This window comes from Lissotriton helveticus, chromosome 3_2 (genome assembly GCF_964261635.1).
Source record: "Lissotriton helveticus chromosome 3_2, aLisHel1.1, whole genome shotgun sequence".
NCBI lineage: Eukaryota > Metazoa > Chordata > Amphibia > Caudata > Salamandridae > Lissotriton > Lissotriton helveticus.
The window spans coordinates 16,230,572-16,248,452 of record NC_136062.1 but is presented as its reverse complement, the minus strand read 5'-3'; the positions used below and the strand labels follow the sequence as shown (position 1 = coordinate 16,248,452).

General features: G+C 48.3%; 1 protein-coding gene and 1 long non-coding RNA gene across 2 annotated transcripts in view; both read left to right on the top strand.

Annotated features, from left to right (window-relative positions):
* Positions 1 to 17,881, top strand: part of PDE8A (phosphodiesterase 8A) — a 2,294,608-nt gene that overhangs the window by 207,403 nt on the left and 2,069,324 nt on the right. The window lies entirely within an intron of this gene.
* Positions 9,991 to 10,597, top strand: LOC144826192 (uncharacterized). The gene is made up of 2 exons (XR_013609696.1): positions 9,991 to 10,081; positions 10,170 to 10,597. It is a non-coding gene; the product is annotated as an uncharacterized LOC144826192 (long non-coding RNA).

Here is a 17,881-nt window from a genome sequence, read left to right as displayed (position 1 = left end):
TTTTCTTTTTAAAGGACGGGTTAGGGAGTTCAGGAGTATGGCGGGCCGCGAGACAAACCAGAGGGGTGGGGCCGCGGCGGGCAGCAACACAGCGATCGTAAAAACACAGGAGAAACAAATACGAAATAGGTATACCAATAAGCACCGGTCAATACAACGGACATGAGGAAAGGCCACTGCGCACACTGTCCAATGCCCGCCCACCGCAGCCACCACCCGTCCCACCGAACCGCACAGAAAAGGACCCAAATACAAAAACAATACGAAACGTACCCCCAATAAAAGAGGAGAACCCCACAAAGGGGGGGGGGGAGGGAAAGGGGAAGAAGGGAAAGGAAGGGACTCTTACCCAAACACTCGCCCCCGGGCGACAAAACAGGAAAACAAAAATCCGGTAGAGAATAGACAATAAAATAAAGAAGACACACCTAGCAATTCACAATCCTCGTAATACCGGAAAAATACCCCAGAAAGACACCAGGGGGACAGACGACGAGACAGAGCCCCGAAAGAGGGGATACACAAGGGCCATAGAACCAAAAAGGGAGAAAAAAGAGGAGGAAAAGACTCCCCAAAAACAACAACAGACCCCCCCACCCACCCCACAAGCCCACCCTGCACCCCTGCAGAAGGCTACGGCCAACCCCCCAGCAGCGTGCCTGTCGCCCTAAATAGAACCCGAAATATAGAAGAAGAGGAACAAGATAGAAACAAAGACAAAAGGGAAGGGCCAGGGAAGGGAAAGAACATTACACACGGGAGAGGGCGAAAAAACAGTATTATCTGCATCCATCCCGCCACCTGTGACAAGGGAGGGGTAGAGCCCACGGGAAGTTAACGATATTAGGATAAGTTTCAGGAGTCCCATGAAGTTACACAACATCACAACAGCACATGTCGGTCACAGAGCAAAAACAAGACTACCGCATATAATAAGTCGTTTCAGCCCTGTCCGCTTTTGTCCAAAGTTGTAATCATCCGAACAAACAAAGACCAAACGGCGAGGGACACAGGGCACAGGAGAAAATCCAGCGGCAGTCCTGAGAAGAAACGTGAAAGAAAATATGGAGGATCCAAAAAAGTCATGGTACAACCTTCGCACCGCAGGCACAGTTCCAAGGACAGTTCCAACGAGGCAAGCCCAGCTGGGTCGGCACAGGCGCCCCGGCCGGGGAGCCGATGCGATGAGAAACAGGAAGGATCATCGAGGCCAGGCCAGGATGCAAGCGGATCGCAGACCATTGGCCGAGGCAACAAAGCAGGACGACGAAGGGCGTCGGAGAGTCTCCGACCCAAGGATGCGGTCTCCGCCGGGGGCACAGAGTCCAGGAGCACACCAGCCGTACCCTGCGACGAGGAGGCCAAATCCGATGACGGGGGCCCGTACAGTTCGAAAAGAGGGTCCGCCTCCAAAGCGGAAACAGGCGCAGCCACAGAAGTCCGCCAGGAGTATAGTGCATCCAGGACAACTTGAAGTGCAGGAAACCCTTTACAAGATCCGACATCCGGGCCATGTGGCGGGCCCCCAGTGCTCGCCCAGGCCCGGCAGAGACTCCCAGGGTCGGCCGCCATCTTAGGAGCCCAGCAAGCCCTCGGTCGTCGGGGGCCCCGGCCGGGGCAACACCAAAGCAAAAGGAGGTCGGCCGAACTGCGGCAGGGCGCCCCAAGGCAGGAAGGAGACCCACCAGAAGAAGGATGTTCGTCGGCCCCCTCGTGCCGCCGGCCCCGTTCTCCGAGCCCGGGCGGAAAATTCAAAATGGCCGGGCCGGGGAACAAAGGGGGGACCAAGCCGGATAAATGAGTAGGCTCTCCCGCGAGAGGCAGCGTCCGCACCCCAAGGCCCAGGCCAGTCGGGTCCGCCAACGGGCACAGCCGGCCTATTCGCACATCAGCCTCCGCAACCAAATCCACAGCGCCAGCAAGGGCCGACCATCGTGCTCCGCTACGTCCCGGCGTAGCAAGGAGGTCCAGGCCAGTCCGCCCCGGAGGCTCCGAGCGGGATCGCTGCACAGGATCGACAGCACCCAGGATCACCGGAGCAACGGGTAAGTGTCCGCAAAGTGTCTTCAATACCGAAACACAGCAAGGAGGGCTTCCCGGGGCAGGAGAAATACAGGATAAACGAAGAAAACAGGCGGTTGAACGGAGCCGAGCTAAAACGCGGCCATCTCGGTCGCGAGCTAGGCTCCTCCCTCCCAATTCACATTTTTAGCTGTGAAAAATGCAACACATTTTGATGGCACCAGTATAGCTTACATGAAATATTTTTGCTTCATTTATTTACAGTTTTATATAGCAGCAAACTCGACCCGGAGGTATTGGAGCGTTTTACACGAGCCCCAGTTACATTACACATGGTCATATTCTTTTTTAGTCACGGGTAGATGAAGGGATTAGCCCAGACTCACAGGGTGTTGAGGTGACGCCGAGACTTGAAACCTGGCTCTCCAGTTTCAAGGCCAGCACCTCTGCCCGCAATGCCGCAAACCCTCCCCATTTCATCTATGCACAATAGTTAGTTACTATGCATTTTTATACATATCTTACGTGATTTACGTTGTCCTCACTGATTTCAGCCTTTAAGATGTTTCCCAGTCGAGTTTGTGTGTTTTTATCACTGACCCTAAGGACCTTCTTCCGCCCACCATTGTCGGTAGTGTGGGAAAGTTGTTTTTTTTTTTTAAACTAAACATATCATTTGAAAGTGGTTGACATGACTAAAACAGTCTAAAAGAAGAGTTGGTGCTTGGTGAAGTTACAGGTGGGCCCCTCTTTCTATCTGTCTACCTGTAACTTCACCAGGCTTCCCAATGCAGAAATGATATCTTGCAATGTGTTAAAGCTTAACAGTCGCACAATTGATCCTTCTTGCTCAGTAGGTTGTCACACCTTGGGAGGTTGACACAGCAGATAGGGGAGCCACACCCTAACCCAGGGCATTTTGCTATTCATGAAATTGCTCTTTACGTCACATCTTGACTGATGTCCACAGTATTGATTTTAACAGGGTTAGCAAACTCTTTTACATTTGTTTAACTGATAACAAGGAACGGTTGATTGTTCCAACAAGCAGTAGCGGCTGGTGAATTTCGTAAGTGGTAGGGTAGAATCAAACAAGTCTAGATTCTGTAAGAGTGGAGGAAGAAGTTCTCATCCCCTCCCTGAGAAAATGTTTATAAAAAGAGAGGGAGTAATGGTGCATATTGAGAAATAATTTTCACACCGGCTAAAGTACTATAGCTTTCAAATGCAATTCTGAAAGGACACTTATTGGATCTGGTCCTCTCTGCAGGGTCACCGTCAAACATTTTGCCTTCATCTCTCCTGTTTTCTGAACCCAGTTTAGTTGGCTTTAAGGACATTATGCACATAAGGACTACTGGACGTCCACCCGTCATCCCTACCTGAGTGACTCCGAAGACTAGTTAGCCGGTCCCATGTTCTGAGCTACAATGACACAACAAGCTCCAGAGACCTCCTTGCAATTGCCTAGCTAACCTGCTGCATTGGACTTGTCTGAGCCCAGCTGGCCTCTGCTGAAGTAAGTTCCTGATCCCCAAGAAGTGCCTCCCAAGTCTTGGGCCCTTGGTGTGGCATCAGTTGAGTTCCAGTTGGAAGAAATCCTGAAGTTTTGGGCTCTTCAAGACCATTGAGTGGGCCCATTTGTTCCAAGATCTTACTTCCTGCACCAACCACAAACATAAAGTTCTGGTGAACTTGACTCTTCACACTACAGCAACAGCCGACAACACGAGCTCTGCACTTCGCGCTACAGCACTGACAGCCTGCGGTGACCGCCTATGTGAAACACCAGCAACAACTGTCTGCGACACCTGACAGGATCTTTGCAGTACTGCAACGCCTACCTGTGACGCTCTCCCTCCTCCATCGGGAACAGAAAACCCTTTCGTGCTGGACTTTAGAAGGTACCTTTTTCAGCTGGATTAATCTGGTCCCTGTAACTAGCCCGCGTTCCATCGTGGTCAGCCTTAACCTTTTACTTTAACACAGTCTCGCATGACCAGATTACTGCGATTGGCACTTAGTTCTTTTAAAATCTATGCTTACCTTAAATCTTTAAAATACCATATCTCCAGTTCTACTGCTTGTATTTTGTCATTTGGTGCCAAATAATTTATTACATTTCACTCTATTATTTCTAAATTGGTATGGGATTTTTCTTATGTTTTGTTTTCAATGTATTGTTGTTTGTGTGCTACATAAACACTTTACACATTGCCTCTAAGTTGAGCCTGACTACTTTTGTGCCAAGCTACCAGAGGGTTAAGCATAGGTTAATTTAGTGACTTCGTGTGGTCCACCCTGACAAGGATTGTGGATGTTTCCTGAATAGGGTTCACCCCCTTCATCCAACCACACAATTTCTCACAACACTCACTCACGGGCAATTCACAGAATATAGTACTGCAAGGAAGCCCAACTCTCCAAATGTACATCTATAGCAAGTGCAAAATATGTTGTTGAGAGACCTTTGGAAACAATTGAGCCAAACAATAACATTTTAGCGGAATTTCCATCAAAAGCCCACATATGTAAACTTTAAGGAAACGACTTCTGCTCTGCTATAGAAAGCAAAATTGATGCCTATCAAATATAATAATTGCATGGGTAAAATAACAATAATATTCACTAGTAATGAAATGTTAATTTCTAAGTGGAAGATAAAGCAGGCAAAAATGTCTTTCTGTTTTAAAAGCGCACGAATAGAGATATGACCAAATAAAAAAGTACAATCACTTAACTGCAACATACCTTTCTTTGAACTACGTACTTCACAACCAAATCCTTTTTAGGCCTCACCTAAGGCAGCGCATATCCTGTCGTCTGTGAGATATTTTGTTTTCTAACAGATGGCTTAGGAGCCTCAAATTGCTTATTATTTGTTGGCTTTATTGTCTGTCTCATCTGCTTTTTTTTATTGGTCAAAACCTATAGGCCCTACCTCCTCGTCACATGTTTGTCCCTCCCCTGAAGCATGGACGCATTACTTGTGTACTTCCACTGCTCATTTCTTTTTTTATAACAATTTTTATTTTTTTACACCAACCAAAGACCGATATACAATATACAGTCACTGTGAGAAATACCCATTTGAATGTGGACATGCCTTTCACATAATGTCATTCACCCCTTGGCAAAATGGGGGTCCATGCGAAAAATAATCATTATACATTTCCTGGGAATAATGAAAGGTCGGGTGCAAGCCAACAATGTGCAGGGAGCGGGGAACTGAGAGACCCAGAATATGACCCCTAAGGGGGAGAAGCCAGCACCTCTGCCATCAACTGGGCCATCAGCGCCTGTCTGTCCCTCCGGAGTTCCACCGTCGGTGGGATACAGATGTTCCCTCTGTATCTATTCCATTTCCCCCACTTCCGATCCCACTTTTTGGGGCAGCCTCTACTCTTGAATACTGATTTTTCCGCCACCTTGGCAGTATCCATATCCTTTGTCCAGTCAGCCAGGTGTAGAACTGTGGCCACCCCCCAATGTTTTGCAATATTCCGCTTTGCTATAATGAAACCCATGTCTATTCAGCCTGCGTGAGATCGGACGCCCCCATATATTTAATAGGCACAAGTGGGGTGATAGCTCAAGGGATTTACCTCCCGCTCTCCCAAGTTGACGGGCGATTTTCACCCAGTAGTCGTGTATGTGTGGGCAGTCCCATAGAATATGGAAAAAAGTACCCTCCTGATTGCAGTGTCGGAGGCAGAGGGGATCAGGGCGTCTACCCAGCCGGAACAGGAGTTAGGCGTCGAAATATGCCCGATGAAGGATCTTGAGTTGGAGCAGGCGTAAGCGCATAGGGATGGCTATTTCTCAGGGTGAGGCTAAAGCGTCCCGCCCCATGTCATCTTCTATATCACCCAGATCTCTCTCCCACCCCTCCTAAGTTTCAACATTGGGTCGTGCGGTTGTTGACCAATTTCTTGTAGGTGAGCGAGATGGCCTTGCGGTCCATGAGATCCAGCAACAGGCGGTCCTCCAGAAGTGTGGAGAAGTGTTGCTCAATGGTTAGAGCGGCAGACCCTGATGCAGAGGTCTGGCCCGGGACCAGGGTTCAATTCCCAACTCAGCACCTCTTGGGCTCAATTTCCTCGGACCTGATAATTCTCGCCTTGGTGCCTATTTATTTATTTATTTATTTATTTATTAGGCTTCTAAAGCGCGACAGCTACCCAAAAAGGGTTTCCCAGTGCTGAAAAGATACTGTATCAGTGAGCAGATTATAAAGCTCTGAGGAGAAGCTGGGGCAACTTACTGATTAAAAAGCCATGTTTTTTATGGCTCTGCGGAAGTAGATGTAGCGGGTTTCCAGCCGTAAGTTCAGTGGGAGAACATTCCAGAGTTTGGGGCCCAACAAGGAGAATGAACGTCCTCCAATCCTCGCTCGGCGCACTTTGGGCACACAGAAGAGGCCTTGAGATGAAGATCTCAGGCAGCGAGCCGGCGTGTAGGAATGAACGAGGGTTTGTAGGTATCTGGGTGCATTTCCCCATTTAATTCTGTGCATGAGGCTCAATGTCTTAAATTTGACTCTGTTTTCGATTTCTGTTATTCTAATCATGGGTCCCACTCTGCAACACTGGGCAATAGCTTGCTTAATCTCCACAACGCCACAACAGTGCTGGGATGCCTGGCTTCACCCTGGGGGTGCCCAGGAGTGGACATGTCACAGGGAAAAGCCAGGAAGGGTTCCACAGCAGTATGAGTACAGCGCCAGGATGCCCCTTTGCTGGGACAGCAGTGCGCTTTACAAGAACAAGAATTTCATTTCCAGAGGGGACGGATCGGGGAGTGGACCATCCAGAGGCAGAGCTGAGGACACCGCATGAGTAATCTGTAGGTACCTGAACGTCTCCGAGGGAGCAAGTTGATATTTAGCTTGGAGCTCTGGGAACGATGCAAAACCAAAGGGTATGATGGACGGAGCGTTTGAGCAATGCAAACACTCACCCCAGTCAACTGATCTGGGTTAAATCCATCATCATTCTTTAGCTCACTCCGCCACCCCAGTTCAGACATGCCTTATGCAAATCAGTCTGACCTTGTGCCTCAGGGGAACAGTCCATCCTGAACTGCCAAGCCATGTCTTCCCTGGACCGGAAACAAGCATCCTGGGACCGGTTTCTGGCTAATCAGCCGTCATCAGCCAGGCTAGCTTGAATCCAGTGGCAAAGTGCTGCTACTATTTCTTTCTCATTTTTTCCCAGCGACAGTCCATTTGATAAAGGTGTACTTTCTTTTGAACGTACCATCTTGCTGAAAGCAGTTCTTCGGGAAGGAAATGTACCATCTTAACAAAATTTTAAAAAAAACATTTATAGAAATGTAATTAAGAAATGCAAATGTTGGACTTGAATCCTGCTACAAATCTTAAAATATAAAAGTGCTTTATGGTCTGAGTTGACTCACTGTTGCTTATTTGCATCGAAAATCAGTGGCGTATGTTTTTATAGAAATCTAAAAAGTCAATAACCATTGCAGATCTTCAGATAGGCGAAGGCACTAAGAGATTGTGACCGGCAGCATGGTAAGGCAAAAAACAATGACAGGAGTAGTCCCCAAGACATAAAAAATTGATAGTCCAAGAGCAAAATAGAGATGAATAAGTGGAAGAAAAAAGAAATCATTTCTTTTTTAAGAAACCCCTCACTCACTGACCTAGTCGGTGACATGCTTCATCATCGGGGCCCACCCAAGTGACCGAGTGCCACTTAGGTGTGCTGCGACGCCTGCAATTGCAGCGGAGCTGGTTGTTTTTGTGTAGTGAGGGGTGAAGAAGTGAAATTATTAGTGAGGTGAATTAAAAAAGTGAACAGCAGATGCTCCTTTTGAACTATTTATTCTGGAGTCCGTGTCACCTGATTAAAAACAAGTGTGATACTACTCATGGTGTTATTGGCCATATAGTATCTGAAAGTGGTTAAAAGAAAGTGGTCGACATGTTTCAACCTGTTATAATTATCGGTTTTCTTCAGGACCAAGATAGGAGGGACGAGAGGTCTGCACATGCTAAGGTGCACCCTTCTCAGACCCTACAGTGTAACTCCCGTGTACTCACGGTTATTCGTTCTATATACAGCATTCTGTGTAAGAACCTGGAGATAGAAACATAAACATACATAACATGATCATGATAATTTTCCATATATGTAAATATTCATCTCTATTATTCCAAAGCACTCTGGTCAGGCATGCAGGAATGTGCACTAACAGCATAAGAATTATATTGCTAGTGACAGATGGTAACTCATTGTATGTGTTCCCAAGTAAATTCACAGAAACACCTTTAATTTTTCTTTTTGTTGTTACCATAGTCAATGTGGTCGCTACTCTTATGAGAACACACATTGTGTTGCAAAAGAGAAACAAGATAAACATGCGGCGAGAAAAACAGGTAGTCTAAAAGCAGTGCAAAAAGCTGATTGTACCAAAAATAGGAGGAAGGGGATGTTTCATTACCCTACCAATTGTACCCCTAACAGGAGCAATGACTTACTTCTGTGAGGTGCTAAATGTGCCTCATGGACATCACGGGTGGCTGATCTCCGAGCGTTCTGCAAAAGGGGAACAGCCATACATCCAATGGTTTAAAGTTGTGTAAAACGGCCCGAGTCAAATATTCGACTAGAGAAAGCAAAACCTTCTCTGCATATAAGTGGTTCTATATGTCTTACTTGTCGGTTGGCGTCAGCCCGCCATCAACCTAGTCTTCCAGCGCGGTGTCCCGATGTTAGTTAGACCCGCACTTCCGCGTATCTTATATTTTGCTTGGGCTCACAGAGCACGTGACGCTCGTGGAGTCAAACATCTCATCTCATTGGGCCCCCGTAGCACGTTGTTTTATGTGTAGTCGGTCATACAAGGGACTGAGTTAAAAGATTGGGCCCGATGTAGGTCGGTCGGTAACGGCCGAAAATCGGTATTTTCGGCCGTTACCGATCGGAATTGAGCCATCGGGATGTAGGAGGCCGAAATCCGACAAAATCGGTGAAATTACCGAATCGGAAAGTCACCGAGTCGGTAAAATCCCGAATCGGAAAAAATAAGGAATCAGAAAAATCTCCGAATCGGTAGAATACCGAATCGGAGATTTTTCAGAATCCTTATTTTTTCCGATTCGGTATTCGACCGAATCGGAGATTTTACAGAATCGTGAACGTACCGAATCGGTATAATTACCGAATCGGTGATAATCCGATTCGTTGTGAAAAGCTGAAGATTGAGATGTAGGTAAGCACTGAAATACCGAATTTGCTTCAAATTCAGTATTTCAGATTCGGTAATTACCATGGATTGGAATCAGGTGGTAACCAGGTGCAACCTATAAAAAAGGACCCAAAATGCAGTTCTACTTGCAACATGGCAGCTTTCTATGTCATAGCAAGACGGCTACGGCTACAGCAGGAAGGAGAGAGGGAATGGCAGAGAGAGGAGCAGGTGTACAGACAGAGGATCACCCTGTCCATGCTCACTGATGCAGAGATCCTACAGAGGTACAGGCTGGACCCAGAGACCATCAGAGACCTCATTAGGGACCTCAAACCCCTGTTGCAGCACCCCACCCCAAGGGCACACGCAATCCCTGTGCATGTGCAGGTGCTATGCTGCCTACACCTGCTGGCGTCTGGCAGCTATCAAAGTGTAGTTGCTGTGGCAGGAGGGGTGACCCAGAGCAGCCTGTCAAGGTTCTTCCACAAGTTCCTTGACGCCATGATCCAGAGGATGGACCAGTACATTTCCTTCCCTGCAACCCATGCAGAACTGGTACAGACTAAAGCTGACTTCTACCAGATGGCAGGATTCCCCCACATCATTGGCTGCATAGACGGCACACACATTCCGATTTGCCCCCCTGCTGACACGGAATACGTATATCGCAATCGGAAGTCACGGCACACCATAAATGTCCAGGTGATTTGCAATGCCAAGGGTGTCATCACTGACCTGGTGGCGAAGTTTCCGGGGAGTACCCACGACTCCTATATCTTCCAGAATAGCGGAATTTATGCACGGCTGATGGCAGGGGAATTTGGTGAAGGATACCTCCTAGGTAAGACACAGTGTCAGACCCCCATAACGTAAATAGCAGTATGAAGTACATGTATGCATGTGAGTAATGTCACCCCTTTTCCTTCTAGGCGACAGTGCATATGCCCTCCGCTCGTTCATTCTCACCCCCTACCTGAACCCCTCAACACCCAGCCAAAGGAGGTATAACCGTGCCCACAAAAGCACGAGGAATGTAGTGGAAAGGACCTTTGGCATCTGGAAGAGCAGGTTCAGATGCCTGCACAAGAGCGGAGGTGCTAGACAATATACCCCCATCACCTGCTGCAAAATAATTGCTGTCTGTGCAATGTTGCACAACCTTGCAGTCAGGAAAGGCACTGAGGTTGAGTTGTCCGACTACGAGGACCCTGACGATGACAATGCTGTGCCACTACCACTACCTGCTGGAGTGTCTGCACCAAGTGACGGCAGATACAGGCGTGAGGAGATAACAGCCAACTATTTCTGAGTGAGTACAGATGCACAGACAGGTCAATGTATGTTTTCAAAAAAGAAATTTAATAATGTTGCAACAACGTTACTGCACTGATGTGCAACAAAAAAAAAGTAAACAAGATGTGGTCAAATGTCAATTGTCCGGGTTGCCTCACCCGCCCTGGCAGTCTTATTTCTTGCTGCGCTTAGCAGCCCCACTAGGATGTGGCTCACCCCCTTCTGTATGACCAGCAGCCTCAGCTGAGCGCCTGCTGCTCCGGCGCGGCTCAGACACTGCGCTGGCCGGGCTGCTGCGGCTGCTGCTGTCCCCAGCCTCGCCCAGGCCCAGGGCGGGATTAACAACTGTGTTGGATATCAGTAATGTCTCCATTGCGTTGGTAATGCGGGCCATGCCCCTAGTCACCTCTGCCATGTTCTGGGTGAGGCTGCCCTCCATGTTTGCCCCACGTTGGCATAGCTGGGCGGTTGCAGCAGCAAGGCGGTTCATAGACCTATTCAGCATGCGGGCATCCCTGCGGCGACAGTGCTCGTGTTCATCCATTTTATTGCAGAGCTGGGTGATGGCCCTACACCTGTTGCAATGTCCTTGTTGCTATCAACAAATGTTTTGAATCCCTGTGCCATCTCCCCCATCTGCAGGTTGTGCAGCCGCAACTGGCGATGGCTGGCCAAGATTGATTTTGCCTGCATTCTCTGGATTCTGACCATACTGCCCTCCAGCCCTCGGAACACGCTGCCCTCCTGTGCTGGATGTGCACTGCTGGATGCACGTGGCCTCCGGGGATTGCTGCTGCCCTGCTGTGTGTGCTGGGGTGACACAGGTCTTACAGGGTTTTGTGCTGGAGCCTGACCCGCTGCTCCCTCCATGAGGTTTAATGGTGCAACAATTCTCCTCCTGGCAGGAGATGTGGCCGGTACAGGGTGGGTCTGTGGTGGTGAGTTCTCCGGGGAGAAATGCAATGGGGGCGTCTGAGACAGAGACAGTCTGGGGGAGTGTGGTAATGTGAGGGAATGTCCAGTGTCTTCCTCATTGCCCAGGGCGCTGCTGTTGTCCTCCTCCTGTACATGTACACTGGTGCTTGGCACTGCCACCGCACTGGCTGATGGTGCTGGAGCTGGTGCTTGAGTAGCTGCTGCTCCCCCGCCTGATGGTGCCCCTAAGTATAAAGAGGCATTTGTCAACTGATTGCTAATGTATTACATTCACTACTATTAAAACATTGCACATCTCATTACTAATACTTTGATGCAGTATTACAGTTCTTTTTATTACGCTTCTGCAGTGGCATTTTAGGGTACTTTTGCTGACTGCATTTAGCATGATGCATTGATCATGTCTGTTGCTAGCAGTACTGGGCTGGGGTTTGGCTGTGCATTGGGTCTAAAGGGGAGATGTCTGGTATGGTGTGTCAAGTTGCGCATGCTTCTTACCTGTAGCTGTAGCTCGGGATGAGCTATCCAGGTCCCCAATTCCCACAACACTCGCGCGCTCAATGGTATTCGCCACAAGTTCCTCCAGCTCAGTGAGGGGTGGCGCCCGGTTCTTGCCTCCACCAGTTAGTCCAGCCTGCTTGTGCAGCTCGGCAAGTTTCCTTTTAGTGACGCCGCGGATGTCGTAGAACCTCTTTTTGAGGTCGTCCAGGCTCCTGTGGGTGACACCGACAGCGTTTACTCTTTCCCCAATTTCAATCCACAGCTTCCTCTTAGTGCTCTCTGGAACAGTGAGGGACAGCCTTCCATACAGCTGGCTGTGTACCCTCACCACCTCCTCCACCAACACTTGCAGCTCCATGGTGCTGAATTTGCTCTTCCGCTTGCGCTCTGCCTTCTGCCTCTCAGAGCTGCTTGCCATGTTTTACAGGGATCTGGATACTGCTGCTCACTGTGGCTGCTCAGCTCAGGCTCAGGCAGAAAGTTCTGATGAGTTGCACCTGCCTGGCTTGCCACACCCTGTGGGGGAGGGTGCTTCCACCTCATTGGCTGATGGCTTTAGTTTCAGTTTCCTTGCTCGACAAATCGGCATTTACCGATTCGGTAATTGCCGATTCGGAATATACCGATTCGGTAATTGCCGAATCGGTAAATGCCGATTCGGTATTTATAATGCATTCCTATTGGCCTTTTGGCCCAAGGGGTGTATTGCTATTACCGATTCGGTATTTTCCGATTCGGTGGTGGCAGATTCTGTTTATACCGAATCGGAACTTGCCGAATCGGTACGTAGCGACTCACGATACCGATTGCTACCGATTAGGAAAATTTCCGAATTTTTTTATCTACATATCATTTACCGATTTTGAAATACCGATTCGGTACGATTCGGTATTTTAAAATCGGTAAATGCGTTTTACCTACATCGGGCCCACAATTTTTTCGATTATCAGGCTTACTTGGTGCATGATAATAGTAACGCCGATCTCCTCATCAGCATGGTAAGTCATGACTGGGAGTGGGAAGGAAGGAGAGAGGTAGACGTGGACAGGTGTGCCGAACTATTGAAGTGTAAAGAGCGAATATGGAACCACCTGGAGAATAATTGTAAAAGACTGTATAAAGCTAAGATGGTGTACGAATCGGAGTACAATGGTTACAAAGAGGTGGCTTGTGAGTGGTGTCATTGAAAGTTATATGAATAAAACAAATTCAGGAAATGGGAAAGTTTATTGTTAAGGAAAACATATTTTCAAACGTTTCTTTTTTCCCATAGTAATGCTGAATTTAAGAAAAAAAAAACGAATTCCAAGTTTCTATTAAATAGAATTGTTGTCATAGAAGGCGGTGTAATGACACATATCCATCTATCGGCACCAAGAGTGAGGCCAAAGCTTTCTCTGGAATGGGTTGTGTTCATAAGGTCACTAATCGGAAAACAAACCAGTGAGTTTTCACTGACTATGTAATCCATTGGTAGGAAGAGAAGACTAGTCTTTGAAAGTGTCTTGAACATGCCTATCTTACAAGACTGGTTTTCAACAAAAATGATGAAAGAAGCAATGTTGAGGGCTTCATTATTTAAGGTAATATTCTAACTTTTTGTACCAAAGATATCAGAGACTCCAAAACTTCATAGGTCTGCAAAAGACAGATTTCTCTATTTCCTATTTCTAAGGTATACCAGTTGTCACCATCTGCTAAAAGGCTGCCTTGGCCCTGCCAGACATTAAATATAGAGGAGTTGGAGAGGAGTTGGAGAGGAGAGGAGTTGGCCTAACGGCTAGGGCGCTCGACCTCGTACCTGGGGATCTGGGTTCGAGTCTCGGTAACGACGCCAAAAACCTCCTGTGATTCTGAGCAAATCACTTAATCTCCCCGTGCCTAAAATGAAAGTGTGTCCTCATGTAACATAACTGGAAAATATGTAAAGCGCTCTGATACCTGATTCGGTTTGGGTCTAGTTCGCGCTATATAAAATTCTGCAAAAAAAAAGTGAGCAAGGGACCCACGTCTGAGCATACCCTGCCAACTTAGGGAACGATGCCAACCTCCACTGAACCCAGATATCCCTGATCGTGGAGATTCCGATCAAGTCCCACTTGTCAAACCCCGGGCAGGTGCTGAGATGACCTAAGATTTCGGGCTCCGACAGGGAGTAGCCTTCGTCAGGCGCCCATGACCACGCCAACCCAACATCTTAGTGACTTCATGCCAAACCTCAACTGTGCGTGCAGTGGGACCTGTCAGATTAAAGTTTGCGGGGATTGGAGTACAGTGCTCTGTTGTAACTGTCCAGTCCCTGGAGCCAGTAATCAGTGCGGAAATTAAGCTCTTCGTGGGACTCGAACACCCAGCGGTTGACCACCACCAATTGGCACGCCTGGTAATACAGTCCTAGATCCAGTAGAGCGATGCCCTCATCATACCAACCCATGGTAAGTTTGGTCATTGCGATGCGCGGCGTGCAGCCCTCCCAGAGCAGTCCCCGCAGTATTCCATCAATCTGAGAGAAGTAAGAATCCGGGATCGGGATAGGTGTGTTCTGTAGAGCATAGAGAAAGCGCGGAAGCGCTAGCATTCTGAAAAGGGACGCGCGGCAGAGAAGAGTTAACAGGAGAGAGCGCCAATGCACAACGTCCGATTTGAAGCGCTGAAGAGGTCCGAGTAAGTTGAATTCGAAAAAGAGGTCAAGGTCTGGAGTGATGAAAATGCCCAAATACCGAAAACCCAGAGGCGCCACAGGAATATTAAATCCCCGGGGATTCGCTGGGGGGGAACCCCATAGCGCATACATCTGGGACTTAGACCAATTTATTTGATATCCAGAGTGAGCGCCGAATATGTGAAAGATAGGGAGAACCCGTCACAGTGACCGAGCAGGGGAGGCCAGGTATAAGAGGATATCATCGGCGTAAAGGGAGATACGGTCTTCGGGAGATTCCGTCCAATTGAGTCCCTGTATCTCCAATCAGCTCGGACCCATACCGCGAGAGGCTCCAATACAAGGGCGAAAAGCAGTGGCGACAGGGGGCAGCCTTGTCTCGTGCCTCGATGAAGCGAGAAGGTGGCGGAGTGATGATTATTGACAACAACGTGAGCCGTAGGGTATGTGTACAGTAGCCAAATCCAATGAATGAATTTGGGTCCAAGCCCAAAACAGGCCAGAACGGCGAAAAGAAAATCCCACTCGATGGTATCAAATGCCATCGAGGTGTCCAGTGATAAAAGAATCGCGTCTTCTTCGATGGTGGGAAGTCTGCCAAGGACCCCATGTACCCGGCGTAAATGCCGAGCCGTATTCCTCCCCGGCATGAACCCAGTCTGATCGGGATGGACCAAGTCACAGATAAAGTGGAGAAGACAGTTCGCAAGAAGTTTGGCCAGAATCTTAGCCTCGACTGTCAACAGGGATATGGGGCGATACGATGTGCACTCCTCAAGAGATTTGTTCAGCTTATGAATGACCATTATAGCGGCAGTGCTGATCTCTGCGGGTAGCACACCTGATTCGAAACATTCAGTATAGTGATTAAGCAAATGGGGAGCCAATAGTGTGGACATAGGATTAAATAACTCAATGGAAGGCCTTCAGGGCCCATAGCCTTCCCGGAGCGAACATCATGTATGGCCTTCTTAACCTCTGTAACTGTGATGTCTGCCTCCAAGGTCTCGCTGTCCTGCGATAAAAATAGTGGGGATATCGAGCGTAACCAGCAGATCAGGAGACAGGGAGACCTGAGAAGTGGGGGAACCAGTGTATACCTCCTCGTAGTGAATAGCAAATATGTCAGCTATGCGTTGGGGGTCAGTAATTAGGGTACCCTCCGATGTTGACATCGCGCTGACCCATCTAGCGGCCTGTTCCCTCCGCTCCAGCCACGCCAAAAGTTTACCCGCCCGTTCCCCCTGCTCATAAATCCTGTGTTGAGAGGCTAGCAAACGCGATGTCCCCTCCTCAAAGAGAAGCCGTTGATAGTCCTGTCTCTTGAGTGCCAGACTATGGCGTATAGTGAGGTCTGGATTCCAGGAGACCGACTCCTCCAAACTCAAGACCTCAACTTCTAATTCCGCTACTCTCTTAGTCCGCTCCGCCCTGTGTCTCCCCATGAGCGATAAAAACCTGCCCTTAATGACTTCTCCAAAGGCCCCCACAGTGTCGACTGCACCAATGTTTTCAGCGAAATAAAATTCAGCGTCCTTGCGGAGGGCATCTCTGATTTGCAGGATTTGCAGCGCCCAGGAGTGTATGGAAATAGAGCATGGGCGTCTCCCAGTGTGAGAGCCCAGAGTCGCCAGGACGGGGGAGTGGTCGGCGATACCACAAGCTAGGCAGCCGGATGTAGTGAATAGCCGAACATCCTGGGCATGAGTGAAGAGATAGTCTATCCTCGACTGACTACCATGCACCCCGGACTGGAACGTGAAGCGAGTATGAGATGGAAGTATAGCCCTATCACACCAACATATATATTTATGTCAAGTTAGGTTAATATCATATTACAAAGTAGGCACAGTAGTTAGGACAAGATTGTTTTTAATTATAGTAGCTTGCTCAGAGTCCAGCAACACTTGTTTTGTCGTATGGGGTGAAACCCACGACTTCCTCAGGGCTAGTGTTGTTCAGTTTCAGCGTCACCCGGCAGCTCCGTTAATTCAATAAACGCACGTTTATTGAACTCACGGAGCTGCCGGGTGACGCTGTTTTGAATCACGAAGGATGCCGCACTCAGCATCCATTGTTGGACTGTGATAATAGTCGGTACAAAGCACGGATACTTAAGTGCTTGGAATAATATTTTGGTTAAGTCGCAGACATATCAGGTGCATTACTTGGGAATACCGATACTAACTGACGCACAGAATAGGATTGTTTACCCAGCCGATCTTAGGCTGGATCGGAACTATAACCAGCCAGAAGGCATACAGAGAGAAACTGAACAACACTAGCCCAACTTGACATAAATATATATGTTGGTGTGATAGGGCTATACTCCTATGTTTGTGATCCACGGATCCGTTTCAGAGGCTTTGGATGATTGCCTCTCCCTAAGCACCCAACTAATCAATATTTTCTAGTAACTACATATTTGCCGTTAATCTGTGAGCGCCATTGACATCCAGGGCTAATCATCCCCTTTTTCTCTCGAGTATGAGATGGGTTAAACCACCGCCAAATATCCACCACCCCCAAAGCATTAGCAAATTCGGACAACTGTGAACCTCTCGGCGGGTCACCTCGGGGAGGGAGGCTGTCCAGAGAACCATCCATTGTGAGATTGAAGTCCCCACCCAACACCAACGAGCGGCAGGTCCATCAACACGGTCCCTATGTCATGCAGCGTCAAGCACTGTAGTGCGGGGAGGGCGTAAACAGAGACAGCATTAACCACACGCCCTTCCCAGGTGCCCGAGACCGCAGCATATCTGCCCTGAGGGTCAGTCCGGGAGTTATGAATGATGTAGGGGCAGCCCCTCCGAAGTAGAATCCCCACCCCCCTGGAGCCAATAGTGAAGCCAGAGTGAGCCACCATTTTGCACCCTTTCCTATTCAGGGCACCACAAGAGTTACCAATCAGGTGTGTCTCCTGCAGTTAAACCAGGTCGAGTTTGTTACACTTAGAGTACTGCAATACCATGCTTCTCTTAATTTTATCGTCCAATCCATTAACATTCCAAGTGGACAAATTAAGCGTCAGACCACGTGTCATCACGTCCAACTAGTGGGAGCTAAGTAATGTCGGATAGTCAAGCGTGGGTGTGCGAAGTCCAGGTGGGAGCCCCATTTACCAATGGTAAGTGAATGGAGTCGGATACTGGAGAAATGGACAATATTTTGTACCGGTGTTAAACAAAATTAAAACAACTGGCATACCTGCAAGAAAAACAATACCAAGGATACTGCGACCAGCGG